Source organism: Mixophyes fleayi, chromosome 11 (genome assembly GCF_038048845.1).
Source record: "Mixophyes fleayi isolate aMixFle1 chromosome 11, aMixFle1.hap1, whole genome shotgun sequence".
Taxonomy (NCBI): Eukaryota; Metazoa; Chordata; class Amphibia; order Anura; family Limnodynastidae; genus Mixophyes; species Mixophyes fleayi.
The window spans coordinates 13247217-13262574 of record NC_134412.1 but is presented as its reverse complement, the minus strand read 5'-3'; the positions used below and the strand labels follow the sequence as shown (position 1 = coordinate 13262574).

The 15358-nt window shown below is 42.2% G+C and overlaps 1 pseudogene; it reads left to right on the top strand.

Moving 5' to 3' along the window:
- The first annotated feature begins 2291 nt into the window (after positions 1-2291).
- On the top strand, positions 2292-7015 carry LOC142108035 (interferon-inducible GTPase 5-like; annotated as a pseudogene).
- Positions 7016-15358: the final 8343 nt, after the last annotated feature.

Sequence of the window (15358 nt, the reverse complement as noted above, 5' to 3'; positions counted from 1 at the left end):
TGGAGGATTACTTTCAAGAGGTAGTTGATATGGAAATGTCAGACAGTCCCTTTCCTTACTGGGAAGAAAAGCAGGCCATTTGGAAACCCATGTACAAACTTGCTTTGCAATACCTAAGCTGCCCACCCTCCAGTGTGTACTCTGAACGAGTGTTCAGCACAGCAGGGAACTTAGTCAGTGATCGCCGTAGAAGGTTACTTCCCAAAAATGTGGAGAAAATGATGTTTATAAAAATGAACTACATCTTCCACGAGGAAGGCCTTCACCATCCAAGACATCCAAGCACTGACTGTTCTCTAATGGCGGATTCAAGCGGCGATGAATTGATAGTCTGTGATGATGACGTACACACTGATGAGGGTGAGGATTAAGCTGAAGATGATGCCGATAACATCTTTTTAAAACTTTCTATGTAAGTGTAGGATGCAATCTACCCCCAAAGAGGAAAGGGACTTGTGGCATTTCCATATCACATACCATCTTGAAAGGCTGCTGTTAGGGCAATTTATCCTTAAGCGTAGGGTGTCATAGACAGAGTGACCCTAAACTGGCTTTGTCCATTGTTCATAATATTGTACAGTCTATAATGGCTGAATTTTTGGGTATTTTATACAAGTGGAGGGGGGCCTTGAGAGACAGAGTGACCCCAAACTGTCTTTCTCCATGTCAATTAATATTGTACAGTCTATAATGGCTGAATTTTTTAGTATTTTATACAAGTGGAGGGGGGCCTAGAGAGACAGAAACCAAACTGGCTTTCTCCATGTCAATTAATATTGTACAGTCTATAATGGCTGAATTTTTTGGTATTTTATACAAGTGGAGGGGGGCCTTGAGAGACAGAAACCAAACTGGCTTTTTCCATTTCTTTACATATTTAACTATAAGTGTAGGGTGTAATATACATTCAAAGACGATGGCTGCATTGCCAATATGCATAGATGGAGAGGAAGACAATCTGTTTTGTGTGTAGAATAGGCCTACCAACGAAGAATTAAACTGTTTTTTTGGATGATTTATTACCTCAACAATTAGATTACTTGTCTCTAAAACAGTTGGAGCACTAAATTGGGTTAATTTAGGCCCAAAAACATGGATTTTCCCAAAAAATAGCAAAACAAAACCAAACAAAACCAAAACCAAAACACGCAATGGCGGTTTTGCAAAACCAAAACCAAAAGCAAAACACGACGGTAATCCAGATCCAAAACCGAATCCAAAACCAAAACACGGGGGTCAGTGACCATCTCTACTCATACAGGATTGTGCTGTAGCCACATATACAGAAATAGTAATTCAACAGACTCTACCGAGTCACATGTCAGCACAAGAAGCTGAACATATCAGGGCACTGATCATCGCATTCCAGCTGCCCTCCAAACTGTCAGTGATGAAGGTGAAAGAACACACCAGAGACACTACCCCCAAAGCTGAGGGAAATAGACTGGTAGACTAGGACACACGAGAAGCCGCCATAGCCCCAGTACTCCAAGAGGAGTCTAGTTACATCGTCACCCCTGACCCAAAGTTTGACTTTACCACACTCCAAATTTGCAGAAACAAGCAACAGAGAGTGAAAAAAAAACTTGGGAAAACCATGGAGCACTAGAAGGGCAAGAAGAGTGTTGTAAAGGTCAGTGTTTGTGTCTGCTAAAAGTACTTTATCCCATTATGGGCAATATAGCATACAGGAAAGTGCATCTGGGGAAAGATGCTATGGTTGTACTGACTAGCAGATTATGGATAGCACCAGGGTTCGCCCAAGCAGCACACGAGTTAGTGGCAGGATGCCTAATCTGTGCACACAATAACCCGGGTAAATCTGTACCAATTCCACGAAAAAGCACGCCCCAGAAACATTATCCCTTTCAGAGGATTCAGATAGACTTTATACAACTTCCCAAATTCTCGGGCTGTGAGAATGTGCTTGTCTGTGTCAACCTTTTTAGTCACTGGCTGAAAGTGCTGACGTGTAGGAAAGCAAGTACTAAAACAGTAGCCAAGAAAATTATGAGTGAGGTAATCTGCAGGTATGGGGTACCAGAGGTCATTGAAAGTGACGGAGAGACACACTTTATGGGACAAGGATTCCAAGAACTGTTAAAAGACATGGGAATCATATCTGCCCTTCACACCCCCTACAGACCGCAAAGTTTGGCATGTGTGGAGCGCCTTAATGGTACTCTGAAATTGAAAATGCAGAAAATAAAGGCTGAACCAGGCCTGCCATGATTCTCATGTTTACCTATAACCCTGCACTCAGTAAGAAACACTCCTGAGAAAGACACAGGTTTAACACCATATGAGATTCTGTTTGATACAGCATACAGAACAGGCTGTTATTTTCCACAGTAACTGCAGCATGTACATGGTGATTTGTTGAACTATGTTGCCTTTTTACAGAAACAACTAACTGAAATACATTGTCAAGTGTTCTCTTCCATTCCAGACCCAAATTTTGATACAGGTACCGACAAACTGCGACCAGGGGTCTGGGTGGTCGTGAGAAAGTACGTCAGGAGAAGTCTTGAACCCACATACGAGGATTGTTATAAAGTCCTGTTGACGACTCCAATGGCAGTGAAAGTACAGGGAAAAGGCACCTGGATTCACGCATCAAACTGTAAAGTCTTCAAATCAGGGAAGTCTTGTTCTGATAAATAGAAACGTACTGTCTTATGGTATTGATATGTCTTGCCAAAATAGTTGAATAGTTGTGACTGAAGTAGGGATCAAAGCCTCCCTAACCCAGTGTGAAACAGACAATGAAGTGACAAATTGCATATACCACTGTGAGGAACAGAAGGTGTAGGAGTGCTCAACAATTTGCACTCATAGGGGAGTAAACTCTGAAATGCCTTTGTGCAGATGCATAAACTCATCGTCAAAGTTGTCAGTAATGATTCATGTCAGATATCGGGAATATTGGCATTAGTAGCAAAGGGTTTGGCACTCCTGTTGATTGCATATGTGATAATAAGACTAATTATATGGCTGATTAAGAGGTCACTGACACTTGACTTTTGTTTCTCCAAAACAGGAACCACTGAAAATACTGAACCTCTGATAATCACAGAAATTACAGCTGAATCCAGTCCTGACGATGAGCGTCCTGAATTATTCCCACTAGCAATGACAAAGAACTGCACAATTTGCGACCAGTAACTACTAAAGACTGAACGAAAAACATGCAAAGCTTGCAGAACTACCATAAAGTCATTGATTACTTATTCCTAGATAAATGTTTACTGCAAATGCAGACAAAAGACACAGGCTGAAGCTGCAGGGCGATTCACACCTATCAGCAAGTTCTCACGGTAGCCTATATTGTAGTCTATATTGCTGTATTGTAGTACAATACAGCACCACCACGGACGCTTCTTTGACAGCGCCGCGGCTGCTGTACAATACAGTGCCGCTGAAATGGAGCTGCTGCGCGTGCTCTCTCTCTATTTTTTTTTTGGCAGGGGGAAACCCCCCCCCCCCTTTAAAATCCTGCGTGCGCCCCTGATGTAGAATGGATAATGCAGAGCTACAGTCTGATCAAGATTGCAAGAGAGAAATTGCTTCTTCTGAGAGGTAAAAACATTTATCTTTATCTTTTCTGCCTTTGGATAGAATAAAAGAAAACATGTCTTCTATCATTTCAGATGGCAAAATATAATAATCACACATAACTAAATATATATTTACATCTAGAATAAATGCAAACACACTTTAACAGGTACAAGTTACAGGGATTAATATTAGAGTCAAAGTACAAAAAAATTCTTAGATAATGAATAATATTTTGAGTTTTGTAAGTTACAAACTTTATAAAACATTGTATATAGCACTTATGATGCATTTGGTGGTGAAATAATATGACCACCAAAGGTGCACTAAGGAACATCACTTTCACTTTTGCTTTTATTTTAAACGTTTATGTTTATAGTTTATTTAGCAAAAGCTCATGACTCCACTTAATAGTTCAAGAAGCACCAATCACTTTGTGTATGTGAGAATGCCGAGCATGTTACCTTATATGGTTTAAGATATTGGGCTTAATTCATTGAGGCAAAGCCAAAAAAAGGAATAACTTTGCGCCTGGGCAAAAGCATGCTGCATTAGAGGGGAGGTAAATTTAAGATGTGGGGACAGATTTATAGTTGAGATAGCGCATGTCCTAGATCAACTTTAAATTTCAGTGTAAAAATAAATCAAGTATTTGTGTGCTACATGAAAAATCAGCCAGTATTTTGTTTATGTGCAATATATTAAACTAATTTTCACCCCTTGCACTCTTACTTGGTTTGTTCATGAGCAAACTTACTACTTTTTTTTGCTTTGTTCTCCTCAATGACTTAGGCCCGTTATGTTTAAATTCTATATTCTGGGCCTCATGCAGGGTTGGACCAATGTCTTTTTTAGTGTAAAATACTCATTTACGTACTGCGCATGAGCACAAACAATGCATACCCATATTCACATTCGGATGCATTTTACACTTGCGACTCCTTGCACTTAGAGAGGCAGCACAGGGGCTGGGCAAACATCAGCCAATAACAGTAAAGGTGTGTGCATGGAATTGCAATATACAACATGGGTGGATGCAGTCACAGACATGCCTGTTAGGAGGCGTATTGATCCCTGGTGCAAAGATCTGTGCTGCTGATGATAATTATCACCTTTGCAATGTTTAATATAAGATTGATATAAATATATAAAAAACGTGCCCTCCCCTCAAAGCGAACCAAGCACCTGTACTCCTACCTTGGGCTGGATGCTGCTAGCACGGGGGAACGCTTTTTGTGCACCATAATGCTTGTAACTCCCCAATTCTCCTGGCAGAAGTCACTGCCACTAGAAAACACTTTTAAAGTCACCCATTTCACCGGTACCTCTTGAAGCGGTTCAAAGGGTTCATTCATTAGCATATTGAGGACTAAATTGAGATCCCATGGAGCCACAAAACTCTGACTGAAGGACGGATCCTTTTTACTGCTTGGAAAAAGCTCTAATTCTTCCAAAGCTAATTTGGTATCCAACAGGCCACATAGTTCCGACACTTATAGTTTTAGTGCGGCTAAGGCAAGACCCTTAAGTCCATCTTGTAGGAAATCTAAGATGTGTATTAACTTTAGACTGACACCAACACAGAAATATTTTCCATATTCTGTAGTAGATAATGAAGAATTATTTTTACCTAGCTTGCAGAAGTGTACTGATCACAGGTACAGAAACTCCTTATTTATGAGTATTTAAAATTCAATCTCCAAGCCATCAAAGCTTGGACAAGCGGGCTTGGGGAACTGAGGATATTGTGATGTTATTGCCAGTGAGGGAGATGTGATGGAAGATGGTGACTCTGGTAGGAGGGAAGATGATAAGTTCTGCTTTGTTGACCTTTAGGTAGTGTTGGAACATCCATGCAGAGATAGCAGAAAGACAGTTGCTTACACGAGATGGTACAGAAGGAGAGGGGTAAGGCGAAGAGATATAGATTTGGGTGTCGTCAGCTTAGAGGTGGTACTGGAAGCCAAATGATCGAATTATACAATGTCATACATTACATTGCTCCAGCTGAGCCAAAGTCAGCAATGTCAGTAGTGGAATCTTACAATGTTTTTTTGAGTAGCCTTAGTAATTAATGTTTTATTCCTTTATTTAAGAAAAATAAATACAACAGAGACGATGGCTTCTGATAAAGAGCTGCAGGAAGAGATAAAAGCTGGGTTAGAGCAAGGTGACCTGTGCAAAGCCACTGAAGCAATTCGTAAATCATTACAGGATATAGAAAATATCCACCTGACCTTTGCAGTAACAGGTGAGACAGGAACTGGAAAGTCAACTTTCATCAATGCCATCTGTGAGCTAGAGGATGGTGATGAAGGTGCTGCTGAAACAGGATTGGTGGTGGAATGTATCATGAAGCCAATGCCTTATACTCATCCAATTTATAATAATGTTATATTTTGGGAACTGCCAGGGAGGTGTACTAGTAAACCCAATGAAGTCAATATCCATCAATATGACTGTATCCTTATCATGGCATCTGGATGTTTCTATCAAAATAATGCAAAATTTACAAAGAAAATTCAAGCAATGGGGAAGAAGATTTGTAAAATCAAAAATTGATGTTGACTTGTATGCCAGCCAAAAAAGGAGAAAAATGACATACAACAAAGAGAGATTATTGAAAGACATTCGGGATTACTGCATCCAATATCTTTGTGAGTTAGGAATCAAAGAGCCACGTGTGTTTCTGTTGTCTTGCCTGGAACTGGACAAGTATGACTTCAATCTCTTTCAAAAAACTCTGTTAAAGGAACTTTTAATTAATAACAAACACGTTTTCCTTCTCAATCTGCACAACATTTCTATGCCGATACTGGAGAGGAAAAAAGAAGAACTGAGGAAACTGGCCCCTCTCTCGGGTGCGGTAGCTGCAGTCCCTATTCCTGGTCTAACTTTCGATCGTTATATCAACATCTTAGTGACGGCTATGAAAGAATATCGAAAGGCTTTTGGTCTGGATCCAGATTCGCTGCAAAACTTAGCCAATACATTTGGTATAGATGATGCAGTGTTAAAATCTGTAATCAAATCCCCTTTCGTTTTACAAGAGATAAACAAAAACATTGTTACGTTGCTTGTATTCAATAGTACAGTAGAATTTATGTTGAATTCAACTGTATTGTGCTGCATTCCAGTGATTGGTACTGTAGCTATTGATGTCAACTCCTTTTCTGCCATTTACAAGATGTTACAGGATTTTCTGGAAGAGATGGCAGAGGATGTAGTGAGAGTTCTCAGAAAGACTTTGGAAATTGCTGCTTAGAAGTACTAAAAATAAATACGTGTGATGACTTTTATCCTACTATCACTTATTACACTTTAATAACAATTATGATATCATATTTGCTGTCTGAAAATTTTAAGCATGGAGAAAACTAATGCATGATAGATAAACTTTTCTAATGTTACCAATGCATAATCTACATTTATTCTTCCCTCTTTATATCATAGCTGCCAAATCCATGTCCATAATTTACCAATTATATTTGCAGACACATAAAGCATCTTTTCGAATGTATGTGTTTTGTTCTTTCTAAGTGATTTTTTTTTCAGTACTTGGCCACATCTGTCCAGTCTGACTAAACTTTTTTTCAGAAAATATTTTAAAAAAAAGTACAGATTAGAAATATCGATATATATTGATATACTGTAGATATGATGGGTGTGGTATGAATTTACGGCAGTTATAATTCCGGCACACATTACAAGAACCAAAAAATCACAATGACTGTAACAGCGACCAGATGAAAATATCCACTGACCATATAATAGACTCCCAGTATATCCGGCACTTCAAATGACCTGCAGACCTCAACAGCGACTTTCCGAAAAATGTGCACTGAGAAATCATGTCACTACTAATGAGCAGACAGAAAATGGCGCTTTTAAAGCAGCAATGCCCAGTCCCATATTTATTTACATTATATAGGTGGTGGGTCCGTCCGTTGCCATACAGGTTGTTTCAGTACCTCAGAAACGGCTGATCAACAGTCTCTGGTGTTGAGCACTGTTCTCTGTAAACTCTAGAGTGGCAGCTCTGTGGGTGGAAACGCCTTGTTAATGAGGGACGTCAGAAGAAAATGGTCAGCCTGGTTCAAGCTGACAGGAAGACAACAGTAACTCAAGTAAATCACATATGCAAACACCACAAAATACACAGCACCCTTGTGACCGCCTGTTGTCACATACTCCATGTTGGGCCTGTTGTCACATATCCTCTTTTAGGTCTGTTGATTCATATTCCCTTTCATATCTCTGCTGGGGATTGGAGAGCTACTAGATGTGTAGTTGAAAGGAGTAAGATAAGACCAGGGCCGTCTTTCCGACTGGGCACGATGGGCAGTTGCCCGGGGGCCCAGGGGGACAGGGGGCACAGCCACCGAAGGCAATGTAAAAAAAATCCCAGTAAAAAAACAAACTAAAAAAAAAAAACACGTACCTTTTGCAGTCACCGACCATCCGGCTCCCTTCCTGGTCCCCTCTTTAGTGCTGTGCTCGCAGTGAATGTCGGGCGTGATGTCACGCCCGACATTCACTGCGAGCACAGCACGGAGGAGCGAAGCAATTATGAAGAGAAGGGGATCGGATTTAGGCCATTGAAAGGTAAGTTAAGTGGCCACTAATATATACATTAGTGGCCACTTAACTTACCTATATTATATATATATATATGGACCCCGGTGCAATGCTTTGCCCGGGGGCCCATAAGGTTGTTAAGATGGCCCTGGATAACACTGTCCAGTTTGAATACACAGGCAGTAGTAGAGGCTATGGTTTGATTTTGCAAGTAAACTTCCTTTTAGTATCTTGGATGTTGCACTAGTCTCTGATGACCTTGAGTAGCTAGGCTCATTGATGACATTGAGAAGAGTCTCTGCTTGGTGCTCTACTGACAGCAAGGGAAGCGTTCTTGGTTTGAGTCCTAAGGCAGGTTTATTTTTTTAGGCATTTGAATGTTGCACCAGTCTGGTTGACAACATAGAGAAAAATATTCAGAAACACTGACAGCAATAGCTAGCCTCGTTTTCTAGAATCCCAGTACCCACCGGGCTATGATGGAGATGTCTAGAAGCCAGATACTCATTTGGCTGTGATGGTTCAACTTGTTACTTGAATTCCTAGGTGTTTTCTCTCTTACTATGTTGCACTAGGCTGCTTTGTGACATTGAGAAAAATATATGAGCTGTCCCAGCAAGCCACTGCCAGTGATGGTAGAGTCCCAGGTTTGAATCTCCAGACAGGTATCATTTTAGTACCTAGGATACTGCGCATGCTTGGTGACATTTAGAAAAGTCTTACCTCCTAAAGACACTGTGCTGGGTCACTGGACTAGGACCCATGTGCTCTACTGACAGAGATTATTGAATTCCTGGTTTACGTTCCCCCAGACAGCATTCTGTTAATACCTTGGATGTTGCTCCAGGCTGGTTGATGAAATGAGCATAATCTCCCTCTATATCTAGCAGACAATCTGGCTCTGTAGACTTGTGTTTTGAACCCCGAGAAAGACTTCTTTTAACTACCTTTCCTGATGTACCAGGATCAATTATGACACTGAGGAAAATTACTTACAGGAGTGTAAGCTGGCTCAGATGACTAGTATCCTGGTTCTTTGCTTGTAGAGTTGATTGAGGTCTTCATTCAAATCCACAAACAGCTGTTGCTTTTGTACCTTGGATTTTACACCTAGCTTGTTGAAGATGTTGAGAAAAGTCTCTCCACTTGCTTACACCATATGTTGGCTCAAATGACTAGTAGCCAGGTGCTCTTCTGTCTTTAGGTGGCTGAGGTCCTGGTTCAGATCCCTTTTGTACATTGGTTGGTGCATCTGGTTGGTTCATGAAATAGAGAAGAGTCTTCCTACTTACCTCAAGGGTGGTCTGTCTTTATTCGCACAAGTTAGTGGGCCATCAGTAAAGTACTCAACTGACAGCAGAGTGTCTGTCAAGATTCAGAAAAGAGTAGTCTAGTGGCAAGTGAACAATGTAAGAAAGAGTTCTCTTTTCATTTATTGGCTGTTGCACTTTTATACACAACAGTCAAGTTTATTAAAGAATGCTAGACAAACAATTTAACACATCATCACTACCAGGGGAGAACCCAATAACCAGCAGTCTAATGATATAGGAAAGATTATCAAGCCTGTCTGGGGATGCAAACTGGGACCTCAATCATCACAGTCAGCAATCTGGCTACTAGTCATCTGAGCCAGTACATGATGTAAGCAGCAGTGAGAACTTTATCAATGCCATCAAGGGGCCTGAAGCAAAATAAATGTTACCTGTCTGGGTGCACCACCAAGATAGAACATTTGTTGGAAGATATGGGCAGCACAGTGGCCTAGTGGTTAGCACTTCTGCCTCGCAGAACTGGGGTCATGAGTTCGATTCCCGACCATGGCCTTATCTGTGTGGAGTTTGTATATTCTCCCTGTGTTTGCGTGGGTTTCCTTCGGGTGTTCTGGTTTTCTCCCACACTCCAAAAACATACTGGTAGGTTAATTGGCTGTTATCAAAATTGACCCAAGTCTCTCCCTCTCTGTCTATCTGTCTATGTCTGTGTGTGTCTATATAGGGAATTTAGACTGTAAGCTCCAATGGGGCAGGGACTGATGTGAATGAGTTCTCTGTACAGCGCTGCGGAATTAGTGGCGCTATATAATTAAATAAATGATGATGATGATGGAGAGACTTTTCTCATGGATTTCATCAAGCCTGTTGTAAGATGAATTGTGCTAAAAGGGAAGAAACTTGGAATTAAAAGCAGAGTCTCTTCCATGACTGTCCATGGGCACCTGACAACTAGTCAACTGAGCTAACTTATACTTTTCTCTGTCTTCAATCAGCCTACTGCAACATTCAATCTACTAAAATGAAACCAGACAGGGGATTCAAACCAGAGCCTCCTCTATCACCGTAAGTAAAGGATGAGGTTACTAGTCCTCTGAGACATTTCTGTCTTTAAGCAAGATGAGACTTTTCTCACTGTCTTCATCCAGTAACTTTGTATTAGGAATGGGTCATGTTTCTGAACTACAAGTCCCAGCAAACTCAATAAACCTCTGTTTGACCATCAGTGGAGAGAGTCCAGCCTCAACTGGAGTCTTCTATTTCCCTGACTGCAAAAGCCTTTGATATCTGATTATCTTATATTTCTACATAGGTACCTTTAGAGCTTTGAAACAATGGTGTCAAATCATTCTGCTCTGTCTTGGGGTTTGTACATGTCAAGGACTATAGGAAGGGGAAGGTGACAAGTGATATGTGGCGTGATGATGATGATGATAATGATGTTGGTGTGGTCACCTCTCCAACAGACAAATCACGGCTGGGAAAGGTTTGTGTTAGTGGTTAAAGAGAAACCTTTGGGGCCTCCTCACTCTTGGGGCAGTTACTGAGACACATATATAAGTTAGGTACAATTAAGTTATAACTAAGTTAGATACAAACCTGATACTTTACTGTGTGATAAATGTCAGATATTACTCTATAAGATAGCCACAAAGGGCCTGATTCATTAAGGAATGTAAATGCCAATAAGTGACATATTTTGCATAAAACCGTTCTGCTCATGCCCAGAAACAAACCCTACGCCAGAGAGCGCAGCAACGTCCAATTCATCTTCGAGAGCAAAGGAATATACTACAGACTACAATTTCAGAGATGGATCGAGGAGGGAAATGGGTGCATGCCTGTAGTCAATGTACAGTAAGGACATGCCAAGCTCAAGCGCAATCAGCAGCGTCCGATTCAAGCTTTGGGTATCTCAAAGGTACGTGCTTTTCTGTCATGTCACTTGTACCAGCTGCAGGTCTGGTGTAAGTGCTGATCACTAGCGATGATGGTCACATATACATGCTAGAATATGTGTTTGCAATCAGGAGCAACTGTAAACATGTATTTTGTGTACTGTAGACATTAATAACATCCTAGTAAATGTATTTTAATGAGAGAACAAAATGTAATTTTGTTAATGTTTTGTCATTAATAGCTATAACATGTGACATTAATTGAATTTTTATTTTTCTGTGCGTGACTTTATATTCCACTTATGTATTGGACGTATCCTGCAGTGTATTGTCTGTTAGAGCAGAGCTGACTTAGAACCATATTTAACAACAGAGGCAGGTCCAGATTAGGAGCCACATGGGCCTGAAAATTATAAAGTGCCTATTGTGATAAGTGCCGTCCTGCCGGAGGTGTGGCCTGTGGTGTGTGGGTGTGGCCAGCACCATAAGAGAACATAGCTTGCTCTTCCCTCCAACCACCTACATCTCCCTCCCATCTTCCCTTATATAAAGAGTGCACCACTAACTGGGTCACACAGCATGTATGTATAGTGAAGAGGGGGAATATGTCCCAGCTGTCCCTCATGTCGGAACAAGCTCCTGACTGATCAGGATAGTCCCCTAAAATCAAGACTATCCTCCTGATGGAATAGGGACAGTTGAGAGGTAAAGATATGTTATTTTATTGACCATTAAAGACAAAAATGCAAACAATGGTTAATTATTTTTATTTATAAAGTGCTTTAACAGAAACCTACATGAAAAATGCTAATTTTCAGGTTTTTAACATTGAACAAGATGCAGGGTGCTGAAAATGTAAGAAAAAAAAATAGAATCTATGTATCAATACTGTTATGGCCACCAGTGCAGCATAAACTCTTAGATCAGGTAGAAGAGGTCTTCACCTTTAGCAGCCGCCTTTCCCGTAGAGACTGGTTATGCTCACAGGTACTCAGATGCCCCCAGGTCTTATGCTCAGAGTAGTATGAGTTTATGCTTACACGGTAGCGCACAGGTATAGGAGGTTGCACACGGAGTAGCCACAGGCCAGATGTCAGCGGACTGGGCAGGGCACCAGAGGGTATGTCAGGTATAGGCAGAAAGGTCAAGGTCACAGGCACTGGTTCAGGATCCAGGGACAGGCGTAAGATCAGGGTCACTAGCAGAGGTTCAGAATCCGGGTACAGGCAATAGATCAGGTTCAGAGTCCAGGAACAGGCAAGGGTCATACACGGGTAATCAATCTCAGGTTAAACACCAAACACAGGAACAAAGTAGCAGGCAGCAGTACTGGGACAGGACGCTATAACCGGCAGTGAGGCTCAATCCTCACTGCCTTAAATAGTCCAAGCAGCCAATCAGGGAAGAGCCCTTACAAATATTCACAGGAGTAGCCTAATAGATAGTAGTGCTGGTGGCCAATGCAGTGTTCAGCTGCATAATAATAAATGACCCACAGACAACCTGCCTCCTAGACACCTGGATAGCCATGATTGGCTATCACTTAACTAACCCTGTGCGCGCGCGCTTGCGCCTATTAACCAGCTGGCCGGGCGCAGCGACAGGGAGTCTGTAGCATCCCAGTTGTTGCCCAGGAAACCATGACGCGGAAACTGGGAAGTGACGTCCTGGTTGCCGTAGCAACGGCCGGGACGTCACCAGAGGACCCAGGAGAGTCGTTGCGGTGCCCGCGGCCGCTGCGATCTCTAACAAATACACTGTCTGTTGTATGCATCTATATTGGTCATAATATATAAACATTTCACTGTCCATGTTATTAGGTAGCCCTTTCCTGGCAAACATGGTCAAAATTACAATTGTAGTTCAGAGCAAACACCAGAATGGAGAAGAAATGTGATCTAAGTGACATTTACTGTGGAATGATTGTTGGTGCCATACGGGTTGTTTCGGTACCTCAGAAACTGCTGATCTCTTGGGATTTTTACACACAACAGTCTCTAGACTTTACAGAGAACGGTGCTCAGCACCAGAGCAGCAGTTCTGTGGGTGGAAACACCTTGTTATTGAGAGACCCAGAAGAGAATGGACAGCCTGGCTCAAGCTGACAGAAAGGTGACAGTAACTCAATTAACCATAGGTGGTATTGAGAAGCAGGCCCTGATCAACCATTAGTCTGATCAGACTGCAGTCTGAAGCGCTGGATTCTGGTGGGGAGACAGCGCTGCCAGTATATTTTTTTTACTTTTTTTTTTTAATGGAACTCTCCGCGGCTTCGGGGCTGCCCCTGGTCCAAAGGGGTCGGTCCCAATTGTCAATATTCAGACAGGCAGCCTGACCACAAATCCCATGCTGTTAGCTGCATTTTATTGCAGCCACAAAGCTCCTAGTCAAGTGTTGCGAGATTTCCACATCTCATGAGACGATTAAGCATTCTCTGCCCCCAAACTTTCTGTAGGCTGCCCAGAGGAAGATTGATATAATGAAGTAGGTAAGTGAATGAATGAATGACAGGGGGGTGTATGATTGCAGGGGGGGAGAAGGTGAGGAAAATAGCTACTGAGAGGGGGGTAAGGAAAATTGCTGCGTGGGGGCAATGGCTTCCTGGGGGGTGAGGAAAATAGCTGCAGGGGGGGACAATGACTGTAAAAGTAAGTAAGGAAAATGGCTGCAGGGGGTATTTAAGAAATAGAGCAGCTTTGGGGGCCATAATCTCTTTATTGTTGTCACGAGCCGCGGCGGTACGCCGTATCCTGGCGTGATCTTGCAGCCGGGCGCATGCATTAGTTACAATGCACTGTTATTATTCTGTGGGGTTATCTTTGTGGCATAGAGTAGGAGGGTGTAGGGACATCCTCCAACTCTAGGGGGAGCTCTCGTATTATTCTAATTTGTTCATTTATATATTTATACATGGTCCTGGTTTATGTTATTACCTATGCTAGTTCTAAGCTAGTAAATTAATTAGCAGCCTCCTGAGGCTGATTGTCAGCCCTGCCCTCCTACTTTCTGATTGGCCCATCAAAGTATTTAAGACAGGGAGGGCTCAGCCTCACTGCTGATTATAGTGTCCAGTTTCCCTGTTAGTGTAGCTGCTCCTGTGCTGTTTGGTGAAAGCTTTTTGGATTGACTTCTGTGTATGACCCCTGCCAGTTACCTGGACTTGAATCATTGCTTGTGGCCCTGAGCCTGCTTTGTATCTGACCTCCCAGCCTGTTCTCAGTTTAGGTCAGTCTGACATTACCCAATCTGTTCCAGACCGCAGACCTCTGGCCTATTTCTAACTCCGAGTTATTACCTCCCACTCCCGTGTGCAGCAGTATGATCATAAACTTGTACTACTCTGAGTATAAGACCTGGGGGCGTCCGAGTACCTGTGAGCATAACCAGTCTCTACGGGAAAGGTGGCTGCTATAGGTGAAAACCACTACCGCTAGTTTGGGCAGCACAGTGGCTTAGTGGTTAGCACTTCTGCCTCACAGCACTGGGGTCATGAGAATGATTCCCGACCATGGCCTAGACTGTAGACTGTCTGTGTGTTTGTTAGGGAATTTAGACTGTAAGCTCCAAAGGGGCAGGGACAGATGGGACTGAGTTCTCTGTACAGCGCTGCGGGATTAGTTGCGCTATATAAATAACTGATGATAATAATAATAGTTTTATAAGTTTGACGCATATTAGTGAAATGGGGCTGGTAGTGATTTGTATTTATCACAAATGTTCAGATATTGCTTATATGTTATATATTTCATGTTAAAAATAAACTGTCCTACCCATTATGTTGAGCGCTGCTTACCTCCTGTCTAGGTGGAAGTTGGTACAGCAAGAGTCACACACAGCCTCTGTAGGCGCAGCCCCCACCCCAACAGGCAGCCTCGTGATTGGCTGCCTGTTGCTCTTCAACAACAGGACTGCCCCCTGGGAACCTGCCAGCGGCCCACATCATCACCCAGCACTGCCCATCAACCTGAACCTCATCCCTTCCCTGCACCAGATGCCCTCACAAAAAAAAAAAAAAAATTTGCTTTCCTCCTGACTGGCCTGGGCCTATTTCTG